The sequence below is a fragment of the Triturus cristatus genome, chromosome 7 (assembly GCF_964204655.1).
Source record: "Triturus cristatus chromosome 7, aTriCri1.1, whole genome shotgun sequence".
NCBI lineage: Eukaryota > Metazoa > Chordata > Amphibia > Caudata > Salamandridae > Triturus > Triturus cristatus.
The window spans coordinates 774,036,659-774,053,114 of record NC_140590.1 but is presented as its reverse complement, the minus strand read 5'-3'; positions in this window follow the sequence as shown (position 1 = coordinate 774,053,114).

The window sequence follows — 16,456 nt, the reverse complement described above, 5'->3', positions numbered from 1 at the left end:
GATAGCACCGTCTCATTACCCCTCAAACATTCCCTCTGAGTACCCCAGCTTTGGTAGTGCACCAACACGTTTCAATCCCTTGAGTGACTACAGACACCCTTCCTATGTGCTCTCCATTTACATTCCGTCAGTAACCCAGGTGCTTCTGTCACTGTTCAGTCTCAAGTGGCCGGTTGGATGCACATTGCTCGGATGTACAGGCACTTACCACTCTGTACAGCCCTCTCAGCACACACAGACCACACTTCTTTAAATCATAAATACATGTTCTGACTAACAGTAATGCTGTGCCTTCCCTCTGTAGATCATACCCAACGTAAGAAGGACAAATAAATTGAAGAGCGTACCAAACTCTCAACAGACACTGCCAGAACATGTGCTGCTGCCTATTTGCATGCCATGATTATTCTCTATGACCCATCCAACTACTTTCCACATGTACCCTTTCCCTGCCTCATTCATCTGCTCCAATGCCCCTATTTATTTAACAAATGTTAGTGCTCTCAGATATCATAGCGGGAATCTCTATACCATCTCTTGCCAATAGAAATATCCCAAGGGTCCCTATAACATGTCGCACGGAGGGAAGGGGAGGCAGAAAAATCTTGGTGAGCACCACCTGCAAAAATTCCACGACATGCTCCTTGTTGTACCTTTCAATACAATAACTGCAGTTGGATTGTATGGTGCCCCCCCTTGGGGTTGGTAATGGAACTGTCACATACCTGTTTGCCCCAAATCCCCCCTGTTGCCCCTATCCTTTCGGGGTGCATCCCATAAAGGAGGAGGGGAGCAATAAAAAGTAAGGGTAGCCTCCCAAAAATTGCCCAGAAGTCATGTCATTCTGTGCACCCCATCGCCCTTCATAATGCACTCCCAACCCCCTTTTAAAAGTGCTCCCCCAAATTTGACAGCACCCCCCCAAAATCAGAGAGAGTAGAGGGGTGCAGTAAAAAACACATTTTGGGGCTCCTCACTATATGTCATTAATCTCTAACCCCCACCCACTACATCTGTTCCCCTTCTTTTACCTGTCACTGACCCCACCCCTTGCACTAGCCACACCCATGTTACCAACCACTCTGCAACTCACCTGTCACTGACCCCGCCCCTTGCACTAGCCACACCCATTTAACTTACCAACCACTCTGCAATTCACCTGTCACTGACCCCACCCCTTGCACTAGCCACACCCATTTAACTTACCAACCACTCTGCAATTCACCTGTCACTGACCCCGCCCCTTGCACTAGCCACACCCATTTAACTTACCAACCACTCTGCAATTCACCTGTCACTGACCCCGACCCTTGCACTAGCCACACCCATGTTACTTACCAACCACTCTGCAACTCACCTGTCACTGACCCCGCCCTTTGCACTAGCCACACCCATGTAACTTACCAACCACTCTGCAACTCACCTGTCACTGACCCCGCCCTTTGCACTAGCCACACCCATTTAACTTACCAACCACTCTGCAATTCACCTGTCACTGATCCCCGCCCCTTGCACTAGCCACACCCATGTTACTTACCAACCACTCTGCAACTCACCTGTCACTGACCCCGCCCCTTGCACTAGCCACACCCATGTTACTTACCAACCACTCTGCAAATCACCTGTCACTGACCCCACCCTTTGCACTAGCCACACCCAAGTTACTTACCAACCACTCTGCAATTCACCTGTCACTGACCCCGACCCTTGCACTAGCCACACCCATGTTACTTACCAACCACTCTGCAACTCACCTGTCACTGACCCCGCCCTTCGCACTAGCCACACCCATTTAACTTACCAACCACTCTGCAACTCACCTGTCACTGACCCCGCCCTTTGCACTAGCCACACCCATTTAACTTACCAACCACTCTGCAATTCACCTGTCACTGATCCCCCACCTCTTGCACTAGCCACACCCAAGTTACTTACCAACCACTCTGCAATTCACCTGTCACTGACCCCGACCCTTACACTAGCCACACCCAAGTTACTTACCAACCACTCTGCAATTCACCATCTGGCAGGCATGACTCCACTCTCACACCACACTTACTTACCAATTGGCCACATAGACCCATCTGGAACTTACCTCTGCTGCACCACAGTCACCTCGTGCCGATCCCGGGACTTGAACCCTGGTCACCTGGATGGAAGGCAGGAACTTACCCCCTGGACCACACTGGTTTCCATGTCAGTACCCTATCAAATCGTCCCCATAACATGGTCTTCCGTTTCATGTGCAATGGAAGCCACAAGCACTGACACCAGGTGCTGTATGTTGGTCATAGATACTACTGCAGTGGTTCACACCACCAAGGAGCTGTAGCTCAACGGTAAGTCTCGTGCCTCTGGTGTCAGAGGTTCTCCCAAGACCAGGGTTCAAGTCCTGCCAATGCGGTCTAAGGGACATGAGAGGGTACATTTTCAATCTGTGGTTTAATTTTCATTTGCTAATTTTTTATTCACTTGGAAAAACAGAGGAGAAAAGTGCCACTCTTTTGGCACGTGCGCCCAAAATTTATACATCTTTTCCTGAGGAGTCTGACCTTCCACAAACCTCCCTTTTTCTCAAGTAGGTGCAATAGGGACCATGCCTTATCTTCCCTTATAAATTTGTTTATTCTTAGTCCTTTAAATTCGGCGTACTTTAGAGCACAAATGTTGCCTCAGGTGTATATATGAGCACAAGAATGCAAGGAGGGTGTTATACTGATAGTAAAATAGGTTGGATGGTGGTGATTTTTCGTTTTGGTGAGAGCCGATCCCTCCAATCAGGTCTTTGATGCATGTGATGTTGGCTAGGATAAAGGTGAAGTAGGAGCTCTGGCTAATGAAATGAAGGGGAGATTTTGAGGCAAGTGAAACTCCCTTTATTAGGTGCAATAGGAAGCTAGAAAAATTGTTTTTCTCAAGAGGCAGAGAAGAGCAGTTAGACCTTTGCTTCAGGAAGTCTTAATCATGCCTACTGAAGCAAGTGAAGGGATTGTGCTGACACAGCACAGTACAGTACAGTACGGCGCTGGGCTGGGCTGGGCTGGGCTGGGCTGGCACTGGGGCTTTAAGCAGCCCCTTTCTTCCTTCCTTCCTTTGAAGGAAGCCTACGAGCCCTCGAACGCCCTCCAACGCCCAGGTTCTGTATGGAGGATGACTGCAGGCAAATTGGGACCCTGCTACATTAGGGTGACGTCCCCATCTGCGGCTTTCGAGTGGCAAAATCCTTAGCCTGAGATAGGTAGGCTGCTTTTGAATTTGGCTGAAGACCATTTGTTGGAGGCTGTATCATAGCGCAAGCCGGCGACTTTCTCAGAAGAAAGTAAGCATGGGAGGACATTATTTGCATAGGACAGCCCTCTTCTAAGTCCCATCATTCTGTTGCAGTTGCCATGTAGCGTTACTAGAGGGCAGCATTACGAACATAAGAGCACACCAAGGCTTTTCTTCTGCTTGCTCAGATACCTCTTGTTCATGTTCGTCTTGCAGGGCCTGCAGAGTCGAGGACTGCGATGACTGAGTGAATGAGTAATGAGGTACATGCTGGCCTGTATTTGTGGTGAAAGGGGAATGTTTGGAAGGAAAACAGCCAGACGAAAGTGTCAAAGCATACGTGTTTGCTGAGTGATTGAGTGAGTGTCACCTGGCTCTTTGAATGGACATGTGAGAGAGGAACATGCAGCTCCATTGTCCTCAGATGAGAGAGGAAGCACAGATGAATATTTTCCTCAAATAAAAACAATTACACCACCACGAAGCTGACAAGAGCGATATGCTGCTTTGCAGGTGTAAGGATTTGCCATGTTTGGTGCATAAATATGCATGGTTAGCGAGGTTTTTCTCAGAACGTCAGCAGCGCACCCTTTAGTTTTATCTTTAGGCCAAAAATATCAGGCACTCCTTTGGGATAAGAGGCCAAGAAATCCTTTGGGAAGCTTGCTCCAGTCATCTGAAGGAAAGAAATACACTGGGGAAAAGTTACAGAGGGAGCCAGGCTGCACAACATTTGGTCATGGTTCGATAGAAATCTTTAGCAAGGACTTTTGACCACCCCTCGCTGTGGGACCTGGATGCCCATACCTCTTGTTCATGTTCGTCTTGCAGGGCCTGCAGAGTCGAGGACTGCGATGACTGAGTGAATGAGTAATGAGGTACATGCTGGCCTGTATTTGTGGTGAAAGGGGAATGTTTGGAAGGAAAACAGCCAGACGAAAGTGTCAAAGCATACGTGTTTGCTGAGTGATTGAGTGAGTGTCACCTGGCTCTTTGAATGGACATGTGAGAGAGGAACATGCAGCTCCATTGTCCTCAGATGAGAGAGGAAGCACAGATGAATATTTTCCTCAAATAAAAACAATTACACCACCACGAAGCTGACAAGAGCGATATGCTGCTTTGCAGGTGTAAGGATTTGCCATGTTTGGTGCATAAATATGCATGGTTAGCGAGGTTTTTCTCAGAACGTCAGCAGCGCACCCTTTAGTATTATCCTTAGGCCAGAAATATCAGGCACTCCTTTGGGGTATGAGGCCAAGAAATCCTTTGGGAAGCTTGCTCCAGTCATCTGAAGGATAGAAAAACACTGGGGAAAAGTTACAGAGGGAGCCAGGCTGCACAACATTTGGTCATGGTTCGATAGAAATCTTTAGCAAGGACTTTTGACCACCCCTCGCTGTGGGACCTGGATGCCCATACCTCTGTGGCTCTGACACCTTTTTTGACCTCTGGATAGCACCGTCTCATTACCCCTCAAACATTCCCTCTGAGTACCCCAGCTTTGGTAGTGCACCAACACGTTTCAATCCCTTGAGTGACTACAGACACCCTTCCTATGTGCTCTCCATTTACATTCCGTCAGTAACCCAGGTGCTTCTGTCACTGTTCAGTCTCAAGTGGCCGGTTGGATGCACATTGCTCGGATGTACAGGCACTTACCACTCTGTACAGCCCTCTCAGCACACACAGACCACACTTCTTTAAATCATAAATACATGTTCTGACTAACAGTAATGCTGTGCCTTCCCTCTGTAGATCATACCCAACGTAAGAAGGACAAATAAATTGAAGAGCGTACCAAACTCTCAACAGACACTGCCAGAACATGTGCTGCTGCCTATTTGCATGCCATGATTATTCTCTATGACCCATCCAACTACTTTCCACATGTACCCTTTCCCTGCCTCATTCATCTGCTCCAATGCCCCTATTTATTTAACAAATGTTAGTGCTCTCAGATATCATAGCGGGAATCTCTATACCATCTCTTGCCAATAGAAATATCCCAAGGGTCCCTATAACATGTCGCACGGAGGGAAGGGGAGGCAGAAAAATCTTGGTGAGCACCACCTGCAAAAATTCCACGACATGCTCCTTGTTGTACCTTTCAATACAATAACTGCAGTTGGATTGTATGGTGCCCCCCCTTGGGGTTGGTAATGGAACTGTCACATACCTGTTTGCCCCAAATCCCCCCTGTTGCCCCTATCCTTTCGGGGTGCATCCCATAAAGGAGGAGGGGAGCAATAAAAAGTAAGGGTAGCCTCCCAAAAATTGCCCAGAAGTCATGTCATTCTGTGCACCCCATCGCCCTTCATAATGCACTCCCAACCCCCTTTTAAAAGTGCTCCCCCAAATTTGACAGCACCCCCCCAAAATCAGAGAGAGTAGGGGGGTGCAGTAAAAAACACATTTTGGGGCTCCTCACTATATGTCATTAATCTCTAACCCCCACCCACTACATCTGTTCCCCTTCTTTTACCTGTCACTGACCCCACCCCTTGCACTAGCCACACCCATGTTACCAACCACTCTGCAATTCACCTGTCACTGACCCCGCCCCTTGCACTAGCCACACCCATTTAACTTACCAACCACTCTGCAATTCACCTGTCACTGACCCCGCCCTTTGCACTAGCCACACCCATGTTACTTACCAACCACTCCGCAATTCACCTGTCACTGACCCCGCCCTTTGCACTAGCCACACCTATTTAACTTACCAACCACTCTGCAATTCACCTGTCACTGACCCCGCCCCTTGCACTAGCCACACCCAAGTTACTTACCAACCACTCTGCAATTCACCTGTCACTGACCCCGACCCTTGCACTAGCCACACCCATGTTACTTACCAACCACTCTGCAACTCACCTGTCACTGACCCCGCCCTTTGCACTAGCCACACCCATTTAACTTACCAACCACTCTGCAACTCACCTGTCACTGACCCCACCCTTTGCACTAGCCACACCCATTTAACTTACCAACCACTCTACAATTCACCTGTCACTGATCCCCCGCCCCTTGCACTAGCCACACCCATGTTACTTACCAACCACTCTGCAACTCACCTGTCACTGACCCCGCCCTTTGCACTAGCCACACCCAAGTTACTTACCAACCACTCTGCAATTCACCTGTCACTGACCCCGACCCTTACACTAGCCACACCCAAGTTACTTACCAACCACTCTGCAATTCACCATCTGGCAGGCATGACTCCACTCTCACACCACACTTACTTAACAATTGGCCACATAGACCCATCTCGAACTTACCTCTGCTGCACCACAGTCACCTCGTGCCGATCCCGGGACTTGAACCCTGGTCACCTGGATGGAAGGCAGGAACTTACCCCCTGGACCACACTGGTTTCCATGTCAGTACCCTATCAAATCATCCCCATAACATGGTCTTCCGTTTCATGTGCAATGGAAGCCACAAGCACTGACACCAGGTGCTGTATGTTGGACATAGATACTACTGCAGTGGTTCAGACCACCAAGGAGCTGTAGCTCAACGGTAAGTCTCGTGCCTCTGGTGTCAGAGGTTCTCCCAAGACCAGGGTTCAAGTCCTGCCAATGCGGTTCAAGTGACCTGAGAGGGTAAATTTTCAATCTGTGGTTTAATTTTCATTTGCTAATTTTTTATTCACTTGCAAAAACAGAGGAGAAAAGTGCCACTCTTTTGGCACGTGCGCCCAAAAATTATACATCTTTTCCTGAGGAGTCTGACCTTCCACAAACCTCCCTTTTTCTCAAGTAGGTGCAATAGGGAGAATGCCTTATCTTCCCTTATAAATGTGTTTATTCTTAGTCCTTTAAATTCGGCGTACTTTAGAGCACAAATGTTGCCTCAGGTGTATATATGAGCACAAGAATGCAAGGAGGGTGTTATACTGATAGTAAAATAGGTTGGATGGTGGTGATTTTTCGTTTTGGTGAGAGCCGATCCCTCCAATCAGGTCTTTGATGCATGTGATGTTGGCTAGGATAAAGGTGAAGTAGGAGCTCTGGCTAATGAAATGAAGGGGAGATTTTGAGGCAAGTGAAACTCCCTTTATTAGGTGCAATAGGAAGCTAGAAAAATTGTTTTTCTCAAGAGGCAGAGAAGAGCAGTTAGACCTTTGCTTCAGGAAGTCTTAATCATGCCTACTGAAGCAAGTGAAGGGATTGTGGTGACACAGCACAGTACAGTACAGTACGGCACTGGGCTGGGCTGGGCTGGGCTGGGCTGGCACTGGGGCTTTAAGCAGCCCCTTCCTTCCTTCCTTCCTTCCTTTGAAGGAAGCCTACGAGCCCTCGATCGCACTCGAACGCCCAGGTTCTGTATGGAGGATGACTGCAGGCAAATTGGGACCCTGCTACATTAGGGTGACGTCCCCATCTGCGGCCTTCGAGTGGCAAAATCCTTAGCCTGAGTTAGGTAGGCAGCTTTTGAATTTGGCTGAAGACCATTTGTTGGAGGCTGTATCACAGCGCAAGCCGGCGACTTTCTCAGAAGAAAGTAAGCATGGGAGGACATTATTTGCATAGGACAGCCCTCTTCTAAGTCCCATCATTCTGTTGCAGTTGCCATGTAGCGTTACTAGAGGGCAGCATTGCGAACATAAGAGCACACCAAGGCTTTTCTTCTGCTTGCTCAGATACCTCTTGTTCATGTTCGTCTTGCAGGGCCTGCAGAGTCGAGGACTGCGATGACTGAGTGAATGAGTAATGAGGTACATGCTGGCCTGTATTTGTGGTGAAAGGGGAATGTTTGGAAGGAAAACAGCCAGACGAAAGTGTCAAAGCATACGTGTTTGCTGAGTGATTGAGTGAGTGTCACCTGGCTCTTTGAATGGACATGTGAGAGAGGAACATGCAGCTCCATTGTCCTCAGATGAGAGAGGAAGCACAGATGAATATTTTCCTCAAATAAAAACAATTACACCACCACGAAGCTGACAAGAGCGATATGCTGCTTTGCAGGTGTAAGGATTTGCCATGTTTGGTGCATAAATATGCATGGTTAGCGAGGTTTTTCTCAGAACGTCAGCAGCGCACCCTTTAGTTTTATCCTTAGGCCAAAAATATCAGGCACTCCTTTGGGATAAGAGGCCAAGAAATCCTTTGGGAAGCTTGCTCCAGTCATCTGAAGGAAAGAAATACACTGGGGAAAAGTTACAGAGGGAGCCAGGCTGCACAACATTTGGTCATGGTTCGATAGAAATCTTTAGCAAGGACTTTTGACCACCCCTCGCTGTGGGACCTGGATGCCCATACCTCTTGTTCATGTTCGTCTTGCAGGGCCTGCAGAGTCGAGGACTGCGATGACTGAGTGAATGAGTAATGAGGTACATGCTGGCCTGTATTTGTGGTGAAAGGGGAATGTTTGGAAGGAAAACAGTCAGACGAAAGTGTCAAAGCATACGTGTTTGCTGAGTGATTGAGTGAGTGTCACCTGGCTCTTTGAATGGACATGTGAGAGAGGAACATGCAGCTCCATTGTCCTCAGATGAGAGAGGAAGCACAGATGAATATTTTCCTCAAATAAAAACAATTACACCACCACGAAGCTGACAAGAGCGATATGCTGCTTTGCAGGTGTAAGGATTTGCCATGTTTGGTGCATAAATATGCATGGTTAGCGAGGTTTTTCTCAGAACGTCAGCAGCGCACCCTTTAGTATTATCCTTAGGCCAGAAATATCAGGCACTCCTTTGGGGTATGAGGCCAAGAAATCCTTTGGGAAGCTTGCTCCAGTCATCTGAAGGATAGAAAAACACTGGGGAAAAGTTACAGAGGGAGCCAGGCTGCACAACATTTGGTCATGGTTCGATAGAAATCTTTAGCAAGGACTTTTGACCACCCCTCGCTGTGGGACCTGGATGCCCATACCTCTGTGGCTCTGACACCTTTTTTGACCTCTGGATAGCACCGTCTCATTACCCCTCAAACATTCCCTCTGAGTACCCCAGCTTTGGTAGTGCACCAACACGTTTCAATCCCTTGAGTGACTACAGACACCCTTCCTATGTGCTCTCCATTTACATTCCGTCAGTAACCCAGGTGCTTCTGTCACTGTTCAGTCTCAAGTGGCCGGTTGGATGCACATTGCTCGGATGTACAGGCACTTACCACTCTGTACAGCCCTCTCAGCACACACAGACCACACTTCTTTAAATCATAAATACATGTTCTGACTAACAGTAATGCTGTGCCTTCCCTCTGTAGATCATACCCAACGTAAGAAGGACAAATAAATTGAAGAGCGTACCAAACTCTCAACAGACACTGCCAGAACATGTGCTGCTGCCTATTTGCATGCCATGATTATTCTCTATGACCCATCCAACTACTTTCCACATGTACCCTTTCCCTGCCTCATTCATCTGCTCCAATGCCCCTATTTATTTAACAAATGTTAGTGCTCTCAGATATCATAGCGGGAATCTCTATACCATCTCTTGCCAATAGAAATATCCCAAGGGTCCCTATAACATGTCGCACGGAGGGAAGGGGAGGCAGAAAAATCTTGGTGAGCACCACCTGCAAAAATTCCACGACATGCTCCTTGTTGTACCTTTCAATACAATAACTGCAGTTGGATTGTATGGTGCCCCCCCTTGGGGTTGGTAATGGAACTGTCACATACCTGTTTGCCCCAAATCCCCCCTGTTGCCCCTATCCTTTCGGGGTGCATCCCATAAAGGAGGAGGGGAGCAATAAAAAGTAAGGGTAGCCTCCCAAAAATTGCCCAGAAGTCATGTCATTCTGTGCACCCCATCGCCCTTCATAATGCACTCCCAACCCCCTTTTAAAAGTGCTCCCCCAAATTTGACAGCACCCACCCAAAATCAGAGAGAGTAGAGGGGTGCAGTAAAAAACACATTTTGGGGCTCCTCACTATATGTCATTAATCTCTAACCCCCACCCACTACATCTGTTCCCCTTCTTTTACCTGTCACTGACCCCACCCCTTGCACTAGCCACACCCATGTTACCAACCACTCTGCAACTCACCTGTCACTGACCCCGCCCCTTGCACTAGCCACACCCATTTAACTTACCAACCACTCTGCAATTCACCTGTCACTGACCCCACCCCTTGCACTAGCCACACCCATTTAACTTACCAACCACTCTGCAATTCACCTGTCACTGACCCCGCCCCTTGCACTAGCCACACCCATTTAACTTACCAACCACTCTGCAATTCACCTGTCACTGACCCCGACCCTTGCACTAGCCACACCCATGTTACTTACCAACCACTCTGCAACTCACCTGTCACTGACCCCGCCCCTTGCACTAGCCACACCCAAGTTACTTACCAACCACTCTGCAATTCACCTGTCACTGACCCCGCCCCTTGCACTAGCCACACCCATTTAACTTACCAACCACTCTGCAATTCAACTGTCACTGACCCCGCCCCTTGCACTAGCCACACCCATGCACTAGCCACACCCATTTAACTTACCAACCACTCTGCAATTCACCTGTCACTGACCCCGCCCTTTGCACTAGCCACACCCATGTTACTTACCAACCACTCCGCAATTCACCTGTCACTGACCCCGCCCTTTGCACTAGCCACACCTATTTAACTTACCAACCACTCTGCAATTCACCTGTCACTGACCCCGCCCCTTGCACTAGCCACACCCAAGTTACTTACCAACCACTCTGCAATTCACCTGTCACTGACCCCGACCCTTGCACTAGCCACACCCATGTTACTTACCAACCACTCTGCAACTCACCTGTCACTGACCCCGCCCTTTGCACTAGCCACACCCATTTAACTTACCAACCACTCTGCAACTCACCTGTCACTGACCCCGCCCTTTGCACTAGCCACACCCATTTAACTTACCAACCACTCTGCAATTCACCTGTCACTGATCCCCCGCCCCTTGCACTAGCCACACCCAAGTTACTTACCAACCACTCTGCAATTCACCTGTCACTGACCCCGACCCTTACACTAGCCACACCCAAGTTACTTACCAACCACTCTGCAATTCACCATCTGGCAGGCATGACTCCACTCTCACACCACACTTACTTACCAATTGGCCACATAGACCCATCTGGAACTTACCTCTGCTGCACCACAGTCACCTCGTGCCGATCCCGGGACTTGAACTCTGGTCACCTGGATGGAAGGCAGGAACTTACCCCCTGGACCACACTGGTTTCCATGTCAGTACCCTATCAAATCGTCCCCATAACATGGTCTTCCGTTTCATGTGCAATGGAAGCCACAAGCACTGACACCAGGTGCTGTATGTTGGTCATAGATACTACTGCAGTGGTTCAGACCACCAAGGAGCTGTAGCTCAACGGTAAGTCTCATCCCTCTGGTGTCAGAGGTTCTCCCAAGACCAGGGTTCAAGTCCTGCCAATGCGGTCTAAGGGACATGAGAGGGTACATTTTCAATCTGTGGTTTAATTTTCATTTGCTAATTTTTTATTCACTTGGAAAAACAGAGGAGAAAAGTGCCACTCTTTTGGCACGTGCGCCCAAAAATTATACATCTTTTCCTGAGGAGTCTGACCTTCCACAAACCTCCCTTTTTCTCAAGTAGGTGCAATAGGGACCATGCCTTATCTTCCCTTATAAATGTGTTTATTCTTAGTCCTTTAAATTCGGCGTACTTTAGAGCACAAATTTTGCCTCAGGTGTATATATGAGCACAAGAATGCAAGGAGGGTGTTATACTGATAGTAAAATAGGTTGGATGGTGGTGATTTTTCGTTTTGGTGAGAGCCGATCCCTCCAATCAGGTCTTTGATGCATGTGATGTTGGCTAGGATAAAGGTGAAGTAGGAGCTCTGGCTAATGAAATGAAGGGGAGATTTTGAGGCAAGTGAAACTCCCTTTATTAGGTGCAATAGGAAGCTAGAAAAATTGTTTTTCTCAAGAGGCAGAGAAGAGCAGTTAGACCTTTGCTTCAGGAAGTCTTAATCATGCCTACTGAAGCAAGTGAAGGGATTGTGCTGACACAGCACAGTACAGTACGGCGCTGGGCTGGGCTGGGCTGGCCTGGCACTGGGGCTTTAAGCAGCCCCTTTCTTCCTTCCTTCCTTTGAAGGAAGCCTACGAGCCCTCGAGCGCACTCGAACGCCCAGGTTCTGTATAGAGGATGACTGCAGGCAAATTGGGACCCTGCTACATTAGGGTGACGTCCCCATCTGCGGCCTTCGAGTGGCAAAATCCTTAGCCTGAGATAGGTAGGCAGCTTTTGAATTTGGCTGAAGACCATTTGTTGGAGGCTGTATCATAGCGCAAGCCGGCGACTTTCTCAGAAGAAAGTAAGCATGGGAGGACATTATTTGCATAGGACAGCCCTCTTCTAAGTCCCATCATTCTGTTGCAGTTGCCATGTAGCGTTACTAGAGGGCAGCATTACGAACATAAGAGCACACCAAGGCTTTTCTTCTGCTTGCTCAGATACCTCTTGTTCATGTTCGTCTTGCAGGGCCTGCAGAGTCGAGGACTGCGATGACTGAGTGAATGAGTAATGAGGTACATGCTGGCCTGTATTTGTGGTGAAAGGGGAATGTTTGGAAGGAAAACAGCCAGACGAAAGTGTCAAAGCATACGTGTTTGCTGAGTGATTGAGTGAGTGTCACCTGGCTCTTTGAATGGACATGTGAGAGAGGAACATGCAGCTCCATTGTCCTCAGATGAGAGAGGAAGCACAGATGAATATTTTCCTCAAATAAAAACAATTACACCACCACGAAGCTGACAAGAGCGATATGCTGCTTTGCAGGTGTAAGGATTTGCCATGTTTGGTGCATAAATATGCATGGTTAGCGAGGTTTTTCTCAGAACGTCAGCAGCGCACCCTTTAGTATTATCCTTAGGCCAGAAATATCAGGCACTCCTTTGGGGTAAGAGGCCAAGAAATCCTTTGGGAAGCTTGCTCCAGTCATCTGAAGGATAGAAATACACTGGGGAAAAGTTACAGAGGGAGCCAGGCTGCACAACATTTAGTCATGGTTCGATAGAAATCTTTAGCAAGGACTTTTGACCACCCCTCGCTGTGGGACCTGGATGCCCATACCTCTTGTTCATGTTCGTCGTGCAGGGCCTGCAGAGTCGAGGACTGCGATGACTGAGTGAATGAGTAATGAGGTACATGCTGGCCTGTATTTGTGGTGAAAGGGGAATGTTTGGAAGGAAAACAGCCAGACGAAAGTGTCAAAGCATACGTGTTTGCTGAGTGATTGAGTGAGTGTCACCTGGCTCTTTGAATGGACATGTGAGAGAAAAACATGCAGCTCCATTGTCCTCAGATGAGAGAGGAAGCACAGATGAATATTTTCCTCAAATAAAAACACTTACACCACCACGAAGCTGACAAGAGCGATATGCTGCTTTGCAGGTGTAAGGATTTGCCATGTTTGGTGCATAAATATGCATGGTTAGCGAGGTTTTTCTCAGAACGTCAGCAGCGCACCCTTTAGTATTATCCTTAGGCCAGAAATATCAGGCACTCCTTTGGGGTATGAGGCCAAGAAATCCTTTGGGAAGCTTGCTCCAGTCATCTGAAGGATAGAAAAACACTGGGGAAAAGTTACAGAGGGAGCCAGGCTGCACAACATTTGGTCATGGTTCGATAGAAATCTTTAGCAAGGACTTTTGACCACCCCTCGCTGTGGGACCTGGATGCCCATACCTCTGTGGCTCTGACACCTTTTTTGACCTCTGGATAGCACCGTCTCATTACCCCTCAAACATTCCCTCTGAGTACCCCAGCTTTGGTAGTGCACCAACACGTTTCAATCCCTTGAGTGACTACAGACACCCTTCCTATGTGCTCTCCATTTACATTCCGTCAGTAACCCAGGTGCTTCTGTCACTGTTCAGTCTCAAGTGGCCGGTTGGATGCACATTGCTCGGATGTACAGGCACTTACCACTCTGTACAGCCCTCTCAGCACACACAGACCACACTTCTTTAAATCATAAATACATGTTCTGACTAACAGTAATGCTGTGCCTTCCCTCTGTAGATCATACCCAACGTAAGAAGGACAAATAAATTGAAGAGCGTACCAAACTCTCAACAGACACTGCCAGAACATGTGCTGCTGCCTATTTGCATGCCATGATTATTCTCTATGACCCATCCAACTACTTTCCACATGTACCCTTTCCCTGCCTCATTCATCTGCTCCAATGCCCCTATTTATTTAACAAATGTTAGTGCTCTCAGATATCATAGCGGGAATCTCTATACCATCTCTTGCCAATAGAAACATCCCAAGGGTCCCTATAACATGCCGCACGGAGGGAAGGGGAGGCAGAAAAATCTTGGTGAGCACCACCTGCAAAAATTCCACGACATGCTCCTTGTTGTACCTTTCAATACAATAACTGCAGTTGGATTGTATGGTGCCCCCCCTTGGGGTTGGTAATGGAACTGTCACATACCTGTTTGCCCCAAATCCCCCCTGTTGCCCCTATCCTTTCGGGGTGCATCCCATAAAGGAGGAGGGGAGCAATAAAAAGTAAGGGTAGCCTCCCAAAAATTGCCCAGAAGTCATGTCATTCTGTGCACCCCATCGCCCTTCATAATGCACTCCCAACCCCCTTTTAAAAGTGCTCCCCCAAATTTGACAGCACCCCCCCAAAATCAGAGAGAGTAGGGGGGTGCAGTAAAAAACACATTTTGGGGCTTCTCACTATATGTCATTAATCTCTAACCCCCACCCACTACATCTGTTCCCCTTCTTTTACCTGTCACTGACCCCACCCCTTGCACTAGCCACACCCATGTTACCAACCACTCTGCAACTCACCTGTCACTGACCCCACCCTTTGCACTAGCCACACCCATGTTACTTACCAACCACTCTGCAATTCACCTGTCACTGACCCCGCCCCTTGCACTAGCCACACCCATGCACTAGCCACACCCATTTAACTTACCAACCACTCTGCAATTCACCTGTCACTGACCCCGCCCTTTGCACTAGCCACACCCATGTTACTTACCAACCACTCCGCAATTCACCTGTCACTGACCCCGCCCTTTGCACTAGCCACACCTATTTAACTTACCAACCACTCTGCAATTCACCTGTCACTGACCCCGCCCCTTGCACTAGCCACACCCAAGTTACTTACCAACCACTCTGCAATTCAACTGTCACTGACCCCGCCCCTTGCACTAGCCACACCCATGCACTAGCCACACCCATTTAACTTACCAACCACTCTGCAATTCACCTGTCACTGACCCCGCCCTTTGCACTAGCCACACCCAAGTTACTTACCAACCACTCTGCAATTCACCTGTCACTGATCCCCCGCCCCTTGCACTAGCCACACCCAAGTTACTTACCAACCACTCTGCAATTCACCTGTCACTGACCCCGACCCTTACACTAGCCACACCCAAGTTACTTACCAACCACTCTGCAATTCACCATCTGGCAGGCATGACTCCACTCTCACACCACACTTACTTACCAATTGGCCACATAGACCCATCTGGAACTTACCTCTGCTGCACCACAGTCACCTCGTGCCGATCCCGGGACTTGAACCCTGGTCACCTGGATGGAAGGCAGGAACTTACCCCCTGGACCACACTGGTTTCCATGTCAGTACCCTATCAAATCGTCCCCATAACATGGTCTTCCGTTTCATGTGCAATGGAAGCCACAAGCACTGACACCAGGTGCTGTGTGTTGGTCATAGATACTACTGCAGTGGTTCAGACCACCAAGGAGCTGTAGCTCAACGGTAAGTCTCGTGCCTCTGGTGTCAGAGGTTCTCCCAAAACCAGGGTTCAAGTCCTGCCAATGCGGTCTAAGGGACATGAGAGGGTACATTTTCAATCTGTGGTTTAATTTTCATTTGCTAATTTTTTATTCACTTGGAAAAACAGAGGAGAAAAGTGCCACTCTTTTGGCACGTGCGCCCAAAAATTATACATCTTTTCCTGAGGAGTCTGACCTTCCACAAACCTCCCTTTTTCTCAAGTAGGTGCAATAGGGACCATGCCTTATCTTCCCTTATAAATGTGTTTATTCTTAGTCCTTTAAATTCGGCGTACTTTAGAGCACAAATGTTGCCTCAGGTGTATATATGAGCACAAGAATGCAAGGAGGGTGTTATACTGATAGTAAAATAGGTTGGATGGTGGTGATTTTTCGTTTTGGTGAGAGCCGATC